The sequence below is a fragment of the Mercenaria mercenaria genome, chromosome 1, assembly GCF_021730395.1.
Source record: "Mercenaria mercenaria strain notata chromosome 1, MADL_Memer_1, whole genome shotgun sequence".
Lineage (NCBI taxonomy): Eukaryota > Metazoa > Mollusca > Bivalvia > Venerida > Veneridae > Mercenaria > Mercenaria mercenaria.
Genome location: NC_069361.1, coordinates 19,108,023 through 19,121,283, shown reverse-complemented (window position 1 = coordinate 19,121,283; position 13,261 = coordinate 19,108,023). Strand labels below are relative to the sequence as shown.

The 13,261-nt window shown below is 34.3% G+C and overlaps 1 protein-coding gene across 5 annotated transcripts in view; it reads left to right on the top strand.

Annotated features, from left to right (window-relative positions):
- LOC123524188 (muscarinic acetylcholine receptor M1-like) overlaps positions 1-13,261 on the top strand; it is a 126,669-nt gene that overhangs the window by 41,242 nt on the left and 72,166 nt on the right. Inside the window, exon 1 of one of the 5 annotated variants that reach the window (XM_053541334.1) lies at positions 2,372-2,594. The exons of 2 other annotated variants lie outside the window; for them this stretch is intronic. The gene's annotated coding sequence lies outside the window, so the exon portion shown is untranslated. Of the gene's footprint in view, positions 1-2,371; positions 2,600-8,149; positions 8,346-13,261 lie in introns of those variants that run through there. 2 more of the 5 variants (XM_053541318.1, XM_053541317.1) reach the window with 2 other exon arrangements.

Here is a 13,261-nt window from a genome sequence, read left to right as displayed (position 1 = left end):
CTCGTTTTAAGATGACTTGCATGCTGAAATTTATGAATGAATGTGTAAATGCATACGATACTGACTTAAAATTGTACAGTATACAAGAAAAGGAATCATCACTAGCTGAATGTGTGGATGGAAATATTTGGCTCTCGAGTAACTGTTTCGCGGTAACTCTGCAGAGCCTCGTTATTGCCTAAACAGTTACTTTCGATACAGATATTTCCATCCGCACCTTCAACCAGTGAAATAAGGTTAACCGGCTACAAGTAAACGGTAAGTGACACGAACAGGTGCAGTGCACCCCTTAAAATGAACAGGCGTTATCAAGACCGGTGCAGTTCGCATTACTTGCATGTGCATCAATTTCCGATTGATTGTCTTTCAACATATCCGGGTTCGATCCTTCGGTCCAAAGGCCTGTTTATGTCAAGTATATCATACATTTTCCTGTTACAAAAAAATATCTTGAAGCTGCTTTCGCTGAAATGCGTCAGACTGGGCTGGGCTGTGTTGGACTGGGCTGGTCTGGTCTGAACTGGGCTAGTTTAGCCTACGGATGACTTTTGTATATTTGGTATCGTGTGGGGAAGTTGTCGGCAACTATTGAAATTTAGTTCAAATGACAACAACATAGTACGTAGTTTAGGACACAGACTTATGTTATTTTTAACTGGAATATCTGGAGCGATCGGAATAAAATGTCGAGCGATCGAAATAAGATGTTGAATGCACGAGATGAGATGTCGTGCACACGAGATAAGATGTCATGCTCTCCAGATAAGATGGGGACGATATAAATATGTTAACCGAGGTACCTGAAATGAGGTATGTCCTAAGAGACGAATTTTAGCCCAATTACATAATTAGCACCAAAATAGTGCACAGGAAAATGCAGTTTTATATCCATTTAAGTACAAGATGAAATCTACTTTTGACGCATGAGATAAAATGTTAAGAACGACTTGACACACGCAATGTCATAGAACTAGACTAGCCACTAGGCTGATAATAAAGAATTTGTCACAAAATGTCAAATTTTGTAGTTTTTTTATGTAATAGTGACAAATGCCATTACATTTTAAAGATTTTCTCAGAGAAATGATTGTAAATGGACATAGGATATAGACTGACTATATTCACAATTTAAACAATAGAAAATAAAACAATGATATATCATAGTCTAGAAGTTAGTCTATCACCGAACTTGCTATCAATATGAGGATGCATTGGTCCTAGATTTAGGACCAGTGTTGGTATGTATGAATTTGTACTTGAAAATTTGTTCGGGCGATAAAGTGTGTTTAGTAAACTTAGTGAGATATGTGTTACTACTACAAAAACATGTAAATTAAGAAAAAAATGTTGTGATACTATACTTTAGCACATCTACTTTTCCAAAAAACAATTAAGTATACTAAGAACAACACAATGAGTGCATAACTTTGCAAGTAAAATATGTATATTTCAAATTTTATAACACGTATGAAGCTGGTGTATGAATTGTGATGCGAAATGAGTACTAGTAATGTACTTGCTCGGTATATTGGAGTATTTTGTGTTACTTTAGATATATTTTTGCCATCTTCTAGATAGACAAGTATCACGTTACAGTTGCATATACAACAGTATCTAAATCAAAGTCTGCCATGCTGATATGCAATATAAACACAGACTCGTCAGCAAACTTGCAACAAGTTACATAACAGTTCAGAATATTTACTGACATTGTTACCTAAAAGCCGCTGTTTCTATTAGCGTGCAGTTTCCTCGAGTGATTTAATTACATTATTTTTGTTCATCAGGCGAAATGTCAAGTTATGGGTACGGTAATGCAATTATACAGGCAATTGTGAATGAACTAGTTGAAGTGTTCATGACCAACACGTATTTACACCAAATTACGAGGCACCATGATTGGCACTTCTTTTGTTATAAATCGATGACTCTGTTTCATCAGACAAATTTGTATTATCCTTGTTCGGGTTTTGTTAGCTTCTCTGTTCCTAAATAAATGTATTATTTGCCTAATATCTTCCAATAATTTGGGCAGAAATTTAGCATTGTATAAACGTCAAGCTCTCGATTCTGTATAAAATATTGAACAAACTAAGTTAGGATATTCATGTACTAAAATTTATTGAAATAACAGGGCAGAACAGAGAACAAATGAATACTTTTTAGAATAATCAAAAGTCAAATCTTCTTAAGAATATGTCATTTTATTGCATTTTCTGTATTTCAAGGAGCATAATTTGTATTTTTCGCTGAAGAGCCTTAGTAAATATGATATATATAACGTGTCCCGATTTATTTTACAGCAAACTGCGTCTGTGTTTTACCCTACAAACAGAATTACACAAACTTTACATTTAAAGTAAAGGAAGACAGAAAAGAGTTATTTACTTCGTGTTTTCAAACTGCGGATCATTGCCGTGCTGCAATTTGAATGTTATCTCCTATCCTTTTTAGAATGTTTTAATATTGTTAGATAAATAATTTAAAGTCAAAATCAGGATTATTTTCAACTTTTGTCCATGTGATTTTCTTCTTTACAAACATACAAACGTTGGATATTACTCTTAAGATGTCAAAACGTTCTTGTTGTTAAGGTAAGGTAAGTTAAATAAATATTTATTTTTTGCGAAACTATTTACATAAACATACTCTATATAGACTAGCACACCGTCTATTAACAAGTTCATTATCATAATCTGAATTGAGAACTATTTTAAGAAAAATTGTCCGATTCTATTTCATACATATATCGTAGCAGTCATGGATTTAACAAATGTCGTTTTACTTCCGTTGGAACTACAACGTACATGATACAGATAGAAATGAATTTACACCGAAGATCGTTAATATATCTATAAATAGATTGAATTTGCACATAATTTATGGTTAAGATAAACTTAAAAGTGTCTATTACACACATGAAATTTGACATGATGACGCAGACATTATAATAGTTTTACATTTCTTTTTTTTTTTGGCAAATCGGTGTATACCATGCCTTTGGCAAATTTAACAGTCTAAAGTGATGACTATGGTCAAAACATACAACAACATATATTAAAGTACATTTAAACAAACGCAGATGTTTCTTTATTTTTGTTTAATGAAGGCTACTCTATATACATGTTTATAAATGTTTATTAAAAGTTGAGATAATTTCGTCTTCCGTCTCTCAAATATCAGTAATATCTGAAAATATACGAGGGTCCTGCAGAAAGTTCTGTCACTAACGGGCTTTCGTAGTTTTATCCCCAGGTATTTTTAAAACGCTTCATTGCACTTGAATGGTGTGTTAAATAGCTAACGGTATTCGTTTATTTCGTGCAAATTTCTTTTCAAAGTGAAATACAGGCAGTCATATACACTGACCAATTTACTTGTCACATTGTGAAATGGACGAAAAGACTGAAATTCGTAGCTATATTAAATGCCGCATTAGGCTTGATATACATTCAAAGCAGATATTTGATGAATTGCGTGGGGACCTCATGCTATTTCAATGCACACAGTTTTCAGGTGGGTTAAAGCTTTTAAAGCTGGGAAATTATATGTCGAAGATGATACCCGTTCTGGTAGGCCTAAAACCTCTTTTACCAAGGCAAACACTGCTGCTTTAAAAGCTGTGGTCGGACAGGATGTGCGATTGTCGGTGAAAGATATAGCCAGTTGCACTGGTATATCAGAAGGCAGTGCGGAAACAATTCGGAAAAGCGTTTAGACCTAAGAAAGGTTTGCGCTACGTGGGTACCTCATTTGCTCACCGAGGACCAAAAGACACGACGTCTTAAATGTGCCCTGGAACTTTTGAAAACAAACAAAGGCTGTGATAGTAAAGTTATTTCTAACATGCTAACAGGTGACGAAGTTTGAGCCACAGAGAAGGGCTGATAATATGCAATGGAAGCGAAAAGGTCAAAAACGCCACTGTATTGCCAAGAGAACCATAAGTTTAAAAAAAATGCTGTACGCAATTTTCTTCAATTCTATTGGGCCAGACGTTCAAGTGCCTTGTCCGTCTGGTCATACAGTCACTGGACAATTGTACAAGAACTCTGTACTGAAGAAAGTGAAAAGAATTTAAAATAAGAAACATCTAAGCAAAGTATGGTCAGGAGTCCATCTTATACACGACACCGCCTCTTCTCAGAAGTGCGATGTTGTTAAGTCATTTTTGGCTTTTGAAAACTTGAGGTGGAAATTGTAAACCATTCGCCTTATTCACCTGACCCGAGTCCCTGTGACTTTTTTTCAAGGCTTAAGAAAATGCTTTCTTGAAAGAAATATAGGTCCAGACGTTCTCTTGGCAGCACCATTTATCAGTGTCTCAAACAGAAACCAAAAGAAGACTATTTATCTGCTTTTCGCGATTGGGTAAAAAGGTTACAAAAATGTGTTTCGGTAAAGGGGGGATACTTTGAAGGTTTGTAATAAAAATAATTTTGATAAAAGGTAGCCCTTAAGAAATCCGAACCCAATGACAGAACTTTTTGCAGGACCCTCGTAATTTATACGAATGTGACGAGCATAATTATTATAATTAACCTAGTTTCAGGCGAACAGCAATTTCTCAGATCAGGCTATACAACAATCAGTGATCAAGTTAGCGGTATCTTATTAGCTTACTACTTGTCTTTTCTATGGAATAGCAATTAGTAGGAACATTATCGCTAATTATTTGTTGACCTCCCCTATAGCGAGTTTATGCTCTTTTACTTTTAGTGTATCCTTGCAGTTTGATAGTTATGTAGAAGCTACAAGCTATCATTTTATCTACCTAATGCAATTAGAATACATAACAACTGCCGGTATATATTTTCAAATATGATATTGATTAATGCTTAGGTTATTTGCGTGTTCATATACAATGCACATTAAAATGTCTTTCCTATGTAGCTTAAGAGATGTAATATCACATTTTATCAAATATAAAAAAACAACATTTCCTTTCAAACCTTTTGTTATAAAAATGGTGTAATTTTGAATCAAATATATTTTAAAAATGCATATTATTCATATATTCAATTTCATACTGCTGCCACCAGAACCTTTGGAATGATGCATAGTTTAAAAATAAAGGTGCACTTGTAGATGTCACATCTTTTATCAGTATCCACTTATGAGATTAGGTTTGCGATGTATCAATGAGGATAGAAAACATATCTGATTATAATGCAAAATGTGATGGTATATTATATATTGTGGGTAGTTTACGAAAGGCTACAATTGGAATGAATAATCGGTCCAAGAGCAGTTGTCATTATATTTATGTTTCTTGCTTCTTGTGCTAGAACGATACTTTTGAAGCGGGAATCGACACCGGACCTGGCTGTAAACAAGCCTGCTTACTAGTTTGCCGCTGACTCCCGTGCGAATAGTTTGCGTTCACAAAAACACTGAAAATAAGATAAACTTGATGAATATACAAAAGACAGATATAAAAACACCACAACAGTAGGAATTCAAACAGACGGCGGTCTTTTATTACGTTTTCCTTTGGTCTGATAACTGTTAAGTAAGTTAAGTGCCGAAAAATATCACTTCATTTGAATAAATCATCACATACCATGTTTGTTACATTTCCCAACGGGCTCTTAAACATCATTTATTCAAACATATCGTCGGCAACTGAATTCTATCAGTTTCGGTCAATTTTGAATCTGTTACTTGAATTGGCTTTGGAAAACTTATTACTTTGAAGTTCTCTTTGCCAATTTTACATGCTGGTTTGAAATGTTGTAAATATTTTGCGGTGGTTTTATTGTTTTATTAACAGGACAAACACATCCTATAACTAGATCGTTGTCGCTTTAAGGTTAACATTAAATAAAACAAAACAAAATAATGGAAACGTTAGTAGTCATAGAAGGGTTACCGAGCATTACACGAGAGTAAAAGCAGGCAGAAATAAATCTTTGCTTTTTACCTTGAGACTTTTATTCATATTTTATTCAAGGAACATAAAATGTGCATAGTTTTAAATAGCAGATCTGTTTCCTTTCTCATTGTTCTTTTCAAATTATTTTATGAATAGCTTGAAACTTTTTCCTCCAGTTTTGTGGGAGATAATCAGGGTACGCAGTGTATTCTGGATGTATTTTTGTTGTTAATGAATATACAGTTCAGTTTACACAGTTGACACTAAGTCAGAAAATGCAATATCATATCTTTTTAATTACAAGATAGAATCTACTTCACTTTTGTCGTGTAAGATTAATAATATGTTGATAATGACGTGACACTCACAGTTATCTTTAAGGTAGATTTAATGAATCTCTTTTAACATTTATTTGTATGAAATGGTGTTTACATGTTTGTTTTGACGATTACATGTGTTTATGATTAAAAGATATTCAACTCTGCAGGAGAAAAAAATGTATGTTTATATATTTTTGGTGATGAAGTGTTTCCCAGAGTTCCCTTGCAAAAGGCAGTAATAGATTATTCTAAAGGGCTGGACTCTAAGGGGGGGGGGGGGGGGGGGGGGGGGGGGGGGGGGGAGTAATATCAACTTTTCAAAATATCTCGATTAGTTTTGAATTTCTGTTAAAACAATTATATGGGGCTTTTTTCATTTTAGATTTCAGCCATGTTTGACACGAACACTATTAAGCAATCAGTCCTATAAGCAAAACACCCTATTACGGATAACGTAGATAAAAGGAACAGAAAATTATCTAGTAGGTATGGAATTTTGATGTCAAATATCAGATATGCAATTCAGCGCTTTTGAACGTTTATTTTATAGATGAAAAGAGCGCTATAAAAATCTGGTAAATAATAATAATAAAAGATTAAGTAAATGTAACAATTTTATGATGGGTAAGTAAAGTGTCAAAAAGAGAAAAACTGTTTTTTTAAACTATGGCTCAGTTCGTTCCACTCTATCTGGGATACGCCGGTCCGAAAATTTTCACACGAACGCTTCGACGTGTGTCGGCCATGTGTACTGCAAAATAAGAAAGAAATTTAATCTATTGTGTCCTGTTCAAAGTAAGTAAGGAATCAAATTTTGTTTGAGGTATGTTTTTATTTTTACTGGTAGTTAAGCCAAATTTCCGAATGTTTATCCGAATTAATTTTGGGAAAATATATGATCTGCCGCTTAGTTTATGTCACAAGACAGGCGGACATAGGCGCACGCCGGATAGATTCGGGCATTCGGGAAGTCAAACGAACGCCTACGAATCGGCCCAATATGAAACATACGAATCCGTCTGGTGAGTGACATATTTAAGTCGGCTTCAGAACATCATAATGAGTACAGCATAGCTGATTATTTTAGTTGCTTCAATTTTCGGATATATTTTTTCTACTGTAAATGTATTTAGTGTTGCTTAGAGTTGTTACAATTACTTTTAAACACACTAAGGAAAACAAGGAAAGTTTCGATCGGTATCTAGATCACAGTCTGTCATTTTGGTATGCTACAAAAAAAAAAACTGACTCGCCAGCAAACCTGTGACAAGTTACATAACAGTCCGGGATGTTTACAGACATTTATACATTTAAACCGCTCTTTTTATTAACATATGGTTTCCGCGTAAGTGTAATGGCATTTTTTTGTTCTTCAGGCGCAGTATTAAGCTAGGTACGGTAATGCAATTACACAAACAGTTTTGAATGAACAAGTTGAATAATTCATGAACAAGACGCATTTTCATCACTCGCGTTTCTTATATAGCTCAAACGCAGAAAGATGCCCCTATTTCAGTAGGGAAATATTGTTCAATTTAACCAGAAACTTCCTGAATTAATGCTGTTTTGTCCAAGTATCCGACAGTATGTCGGTAAGAATTTTATATAATATGGCGAAATCTTTTTTCTATAGATAAATAAACAAATATTAAGGATGTATGTAAAAACTGAAATGGAGAAAAAACAGTACTTTTACGATTTTCCTTTGAATAAGTAGAAAATACAACAAAGCCATGTTGTTTTTTTTTTTTTTCAAAGCACACGTCCATATTTTTTATTTTCTGTTTGATTTTAAAGATTTTCAAGTAGCAAAATTTATATTGTTCACTGAAGAGCCTAAGTAAATTTGATTTGTATACCATGTCCCGATTTATTGTTTAACAAAATTCTTATATCTTTTATTCAGCAAACGGAATGGTACACACTTTAGGTGTAATATTTAAAGTAAAGGAAAATAGAAAAAGAGTTATTTAAATCAAGGTTTCAACTACACTTTTTTCTGCGGTTAAAGCTGAATGTTATCTCGTATCCTTTTTAGGATATTTTGAACTGAAGACAGTTAAACGTAAATTAGGATTATTTTCATCTTTTGTCCAAGTTTTTCCACGTTTATAATATACAATAGTTGGATTTAGCGTAAGAGGTTTTAGGTAAGTTAAACATTTGTTTAAATCGTTTGTATATGCATTTATATAAAACATGTATTTATATAGATTATGATCGTTCAACAAGTTTATGATCATATCTTATATCAATCGCAGTTTTAAGATATTAGATATGCTTATAATAGCAAATCAAGCGATTTTTATCAACACATTTACCCCCGTAGTTATACTTCTTTTTATGTATTAGAACTGATTTCACATGATACATCAATAAAAGTGGAGCAAATGAGTCTTTTGGACACAGTAAATGAATAGCGGCAAAACGAATGTTTAGTTAATGATTCCCGCGCGTGTGACCTTGAACAAAGGTAACGCAATGGCAAGCCAACAGTCACTAGTCTTACATATATTAAAAGCAACTATAAGATGATCATGAGAGCAAACGAAGAATAAACTGGACAGAGTAGGCTTCATGTTCAGGGTCTGTAAAACCCTTTGAACCGAAAAGCCAAAGTAAGTCATATTTATAGTTATACAGGAAAATTAAACTTAATTTTATAATATTACAGTAGCGGATAATTATATTCAACGTGATGTGACACATGAAAAGCTGACATCATGATGTCTAAGTGAGTAGCACGCTGTCATAATAATGAGACGAGTCACTTTTCTTATATTAAGCTTGTTATGTTAAGTACTTAAGACAGATGAAGAAAATATTCTCATTTCGTCTTCTATTTTGGATTTTAGTCCGTACATTCTTTATCTCGCGCATGGTACTGTATATTACATATTATCAGGGCATTGCAAAAAATATGGTTATATCAATGTATAAGCGATAGAAATTATCAAAATTAGCAAATGATTAAACCGTTTTTCTTTTACGTGACATCAATTCGTCTGTTAGTTTTCTGCTTTTCTTAGACACAAAATACCCATAAATGATCAATTTCTGATACTCAAAAAGGAGGTTGTACAATCATGTAACATACAATAACTGAGAACATACATTGTACTCATTTCCAGTCGATTTCCTAACAGTGTGTTTCAAATTTCGACCAATTATACAACATCCGTTCAATGAGAGAATGCGTGTTTCAAAATAATTGTTCCCCATAGAATGTGGTCACGAGATATATCTATTGACCGGTCGCAATCAGTTGTAGGATAATCTCAATAATTGATTTGATTCCATCTTGAACTTTGTTTCTATAGAAAATAGGGCCAAACAGACGAAGTTACTTATGAGAAAGAGTGAGGTAGGTGAAAACATTTCCTAAGTACACTGTATTGTTTAGTGACTACATGTGAACATACTGAAGTAATTGCTAATTATGAAAGCAAACGATTCCATGACGAAAATCTGAATTCGTATAGGTGTTTCCTTCCTTTCCTGAAACCTAACTTTGGCCGTCTGCCTGACAAAATACTCTAACTCATGAATACTTTCTCAATGTTATTTCTTTTGCGGCTCCTTCCATGAATGTCGGATGATCAGACAATATCAGCTAATATGACTAACTGTAAGAAATTATATGACTTTACTTTGATAGTAATGACACACAATATGAACGTGCAATGTTCGGATTGTTTAATTTTGTACCGGTCTGCCTTTCTTGCTCCAGACTGTAAATTACTATATCTTGAATCCTATCCAGGGTAAGACGAGTGTTCTCCGTGGCGAACATCTGGACTAAATACATTATAAAGTATACATCCTATCTCGTTCTGGTGTTGTTACTTACGTACAATGAAATCGTGTAAAGCAAAAAATCCAGACAAAACTCGACACGCTGTCTGACTGCCAAAGCATAACTCAAATATTGCTAAAATGGCATGTAACAACTATATCACATACTAGCCACACGTCCGTAAACCCCGGAGCTGCAAAACAGACCATTTCTAGACACTTTTGCCCTAATACAGGATCCGGTTTAAATTCATTAAGAATAAAAAACGTACATTTACAAATACAAATACATGGCATTTATACAGCGCATATACATATTAAGTTTAATAGCTGGAGACTTCATTACAATATTAACTTTAATATATTGAAACGTTAATCAGTTTTGAACACAAAAGTCGATGTAACGCGAATATAGGATCCGGTTTAAATTCATTAAGAATAAAAACGTACATTTACAAATACAAATACATGGCATTTATACAGCGCAAAATTATGAAATATTCTATTGCGCTTTACAATTACATAACACACATTTAAAACATATACATTCAGAATTTGAACAGGATTCTAGAACTTGGATTTAGACATATATATACATAAGTACTATTTTATATCACTACAGATATCTTATATTTAACAAGAACACACTCACTGTTCATGAAACTGAATATACAAATAAGTAGCTGGGTAGATTGTTCCACCATTTGGGACCACCGGCGGCCATAGATCTGTCTGCTAATTTTGTTCGCTGTCTATGGATCTTAATATATACTGGAGCTGTACCATTGATGACACGGAAGACTATTACTAGGACTTTGAAAATGACTCTAGTTTTAACTGGAAGCCAGTTTAATTCTTTCAGAAGTTTAGCACTTGGTTGTTCATAGGAAACATTCATGACTACTCTAGCGGCATGATTTTGGACACGCTGTAGTGTGTTGATTTGGTAGGCTGGAATTTCGGTAAATAAACCGTTGCAGAAGTCAATATGGGAATGAACCTATCCATTCACTAATGATTCAGTTGACTTTACGTTTAGCTCTAAGATTTCGTAACTGCGAATGAGCTATCTGACACCCAAAGGGACATATTATGTTATACCCCCGGTGTCCGTCCGTCCGTCTGTTTGTCTGTCCGTTAGCAATTTAGTGTCCGCTCTGTAACTCTTGAACCCCTTGAAAGATTTCAAAGAAACTAGATAAAAATGTTTGCCACATCGGGACGACGTGCAGAGCGCATGTTCTGGATGGCTCGCTTCAAGGTCAAAGTCACACTTCGGGTCAAAGATCATATGAGTGTGTTTCGTGTCCGCTCTGTAACTCTTGATCATCTTGAAGGATTTCAAAGAAACGTGGCACAAATGTTCACCACATCGAGGCAACGTCTGGATGTCTCACTTCAAGGTCAAGGTCACACATAGGGTTCAAAGGTCATCGCTGTGTAACTGTTGAGCCCCTTGAAGGATTTCAAAGAAACTTGACACAAATGTTCACCACATCGAGACGATGTGCAGAGTGCATGTTCTGGATGGCTAGCTACAAGGTCAGGGTCACACTTAGGGGTCAAAGGTCATACCTTCGGGCGTATATTGCTCCGTATTGCGGTGCTCTTGTACTGGATGTGATGGTCAAAGTTGAGTGTATTGATCATGGTTACACCCAGGTCTCTGACATGATCGACGCATTTTACGTCACACCCACCAACGTTTACACTTGTAATATTCAATTTCGCTAACTGTTGTCTGGTTGCATATATAATTATTTCAGTTTTAGACTGATTCATTTTCAGTTTGAAGGTTGTCATCCATTTCATGATTTCATTGAGGCAACATTCAAGTTGTTGAAGAACAGTTGTCTCATTTTGATATATATATATATATATAAATATATATATTAATATATATATATATATGACATAACTTGGAATTATTCCAAATGTAAATGTATTACCGCCGTAGTAACATAGTGGTAGGGCGTCCGCTTTCAGTTCGGTAGGTCGCGGGTTCGTCATATCAAAGGCGCAAAAATAAAGGTACTAGCAGCTTCCTTACTTAACGCACAGCATGCAAGGGGTGGGACTGTTCAGCCCAGTGTCAGTATAATGTGACTTGATGGGGTACGCTTGTCACGTTTCTATGGAAGTAGCAATCTAAAGCTGAGCATTGTGCCCACTACTACATGTAGAAAACTTCGTTTGTATGACTGAATATTTTTACTTCGTTTGTATGACTGAATATTTTTAAAAAGACGCTAAATAAACACACACATACATATACACACACACGCATGCACATCAAATTATTTGTCTTTAAGGAATTTAATCACTTTTCCGGGATTATCAGTCAATCAAAGGGCTACCATTTATTTATATTAAAACTTTAAGTTTTCATCTTATAATGCGTCTCAGCGTTTTGAAAGCCTGAGCGGTTACATTTTTTTCAACATTCTACATGACTGGTTATATTTAACCATGTATGTTAATTGGACGTTAACTTTTAATTGTTTTCAAAACAGATTAACGCTTCAATATATTAAATTTAATATTGTAATGAAGTCTCCAGCTACTAAACTTAAGCTTGAAATATGCAAAATATGAGTGCAAGTACCTGTACACTTTATTTTACCATATAAAAATCATGTACATTTGTAACGATTGTTTTACGCAAGAATGTCATAAAATTGATAAATCTTTACTGCAAACAAGCACACGGCTATATCTTTTTAATAGGGACAGTTTTCTAGGTATGTTCTGAAGTATTATACGAAATTGTAGAACTACCTAAAAGACATTGTGTTGCATGCTTTGTAAAACTGATGACCTTCTATAGTAAAAGGTCACTCTTACTTGAAGACGAAGTTGTTTGGAAAATTGGAATTAACCAGAACATATATTGATTTTCTCCAGAGACGTCATTTTTTATTATATAGAAAAAAACCAATAAATAAGGGAACATACATTTCTTATATTAGTCTTTCGCACATATTTATGACAAGTAACGTATTTTGGGATGCTCATGGATATAGATATTTAATTCCCAACAATTCCTTTGAATCAGGTTAAAGCTAGCGGTAACCGATTATCTCGGGCGGTTATCTCGGTTTTAGTTTTCCCAGTGGGTTATCAACTAGTTGGAACATTATCACTTATTACATTTTGCCCCACCCTCTTTTTCTTTATCATATAAATTCATTATATTTATCTACGAAGCAGCCATCTATTATCCTGGACAGGTTCCTGCGTATGTTTGCAATTTTCATGTATCTTATTACTT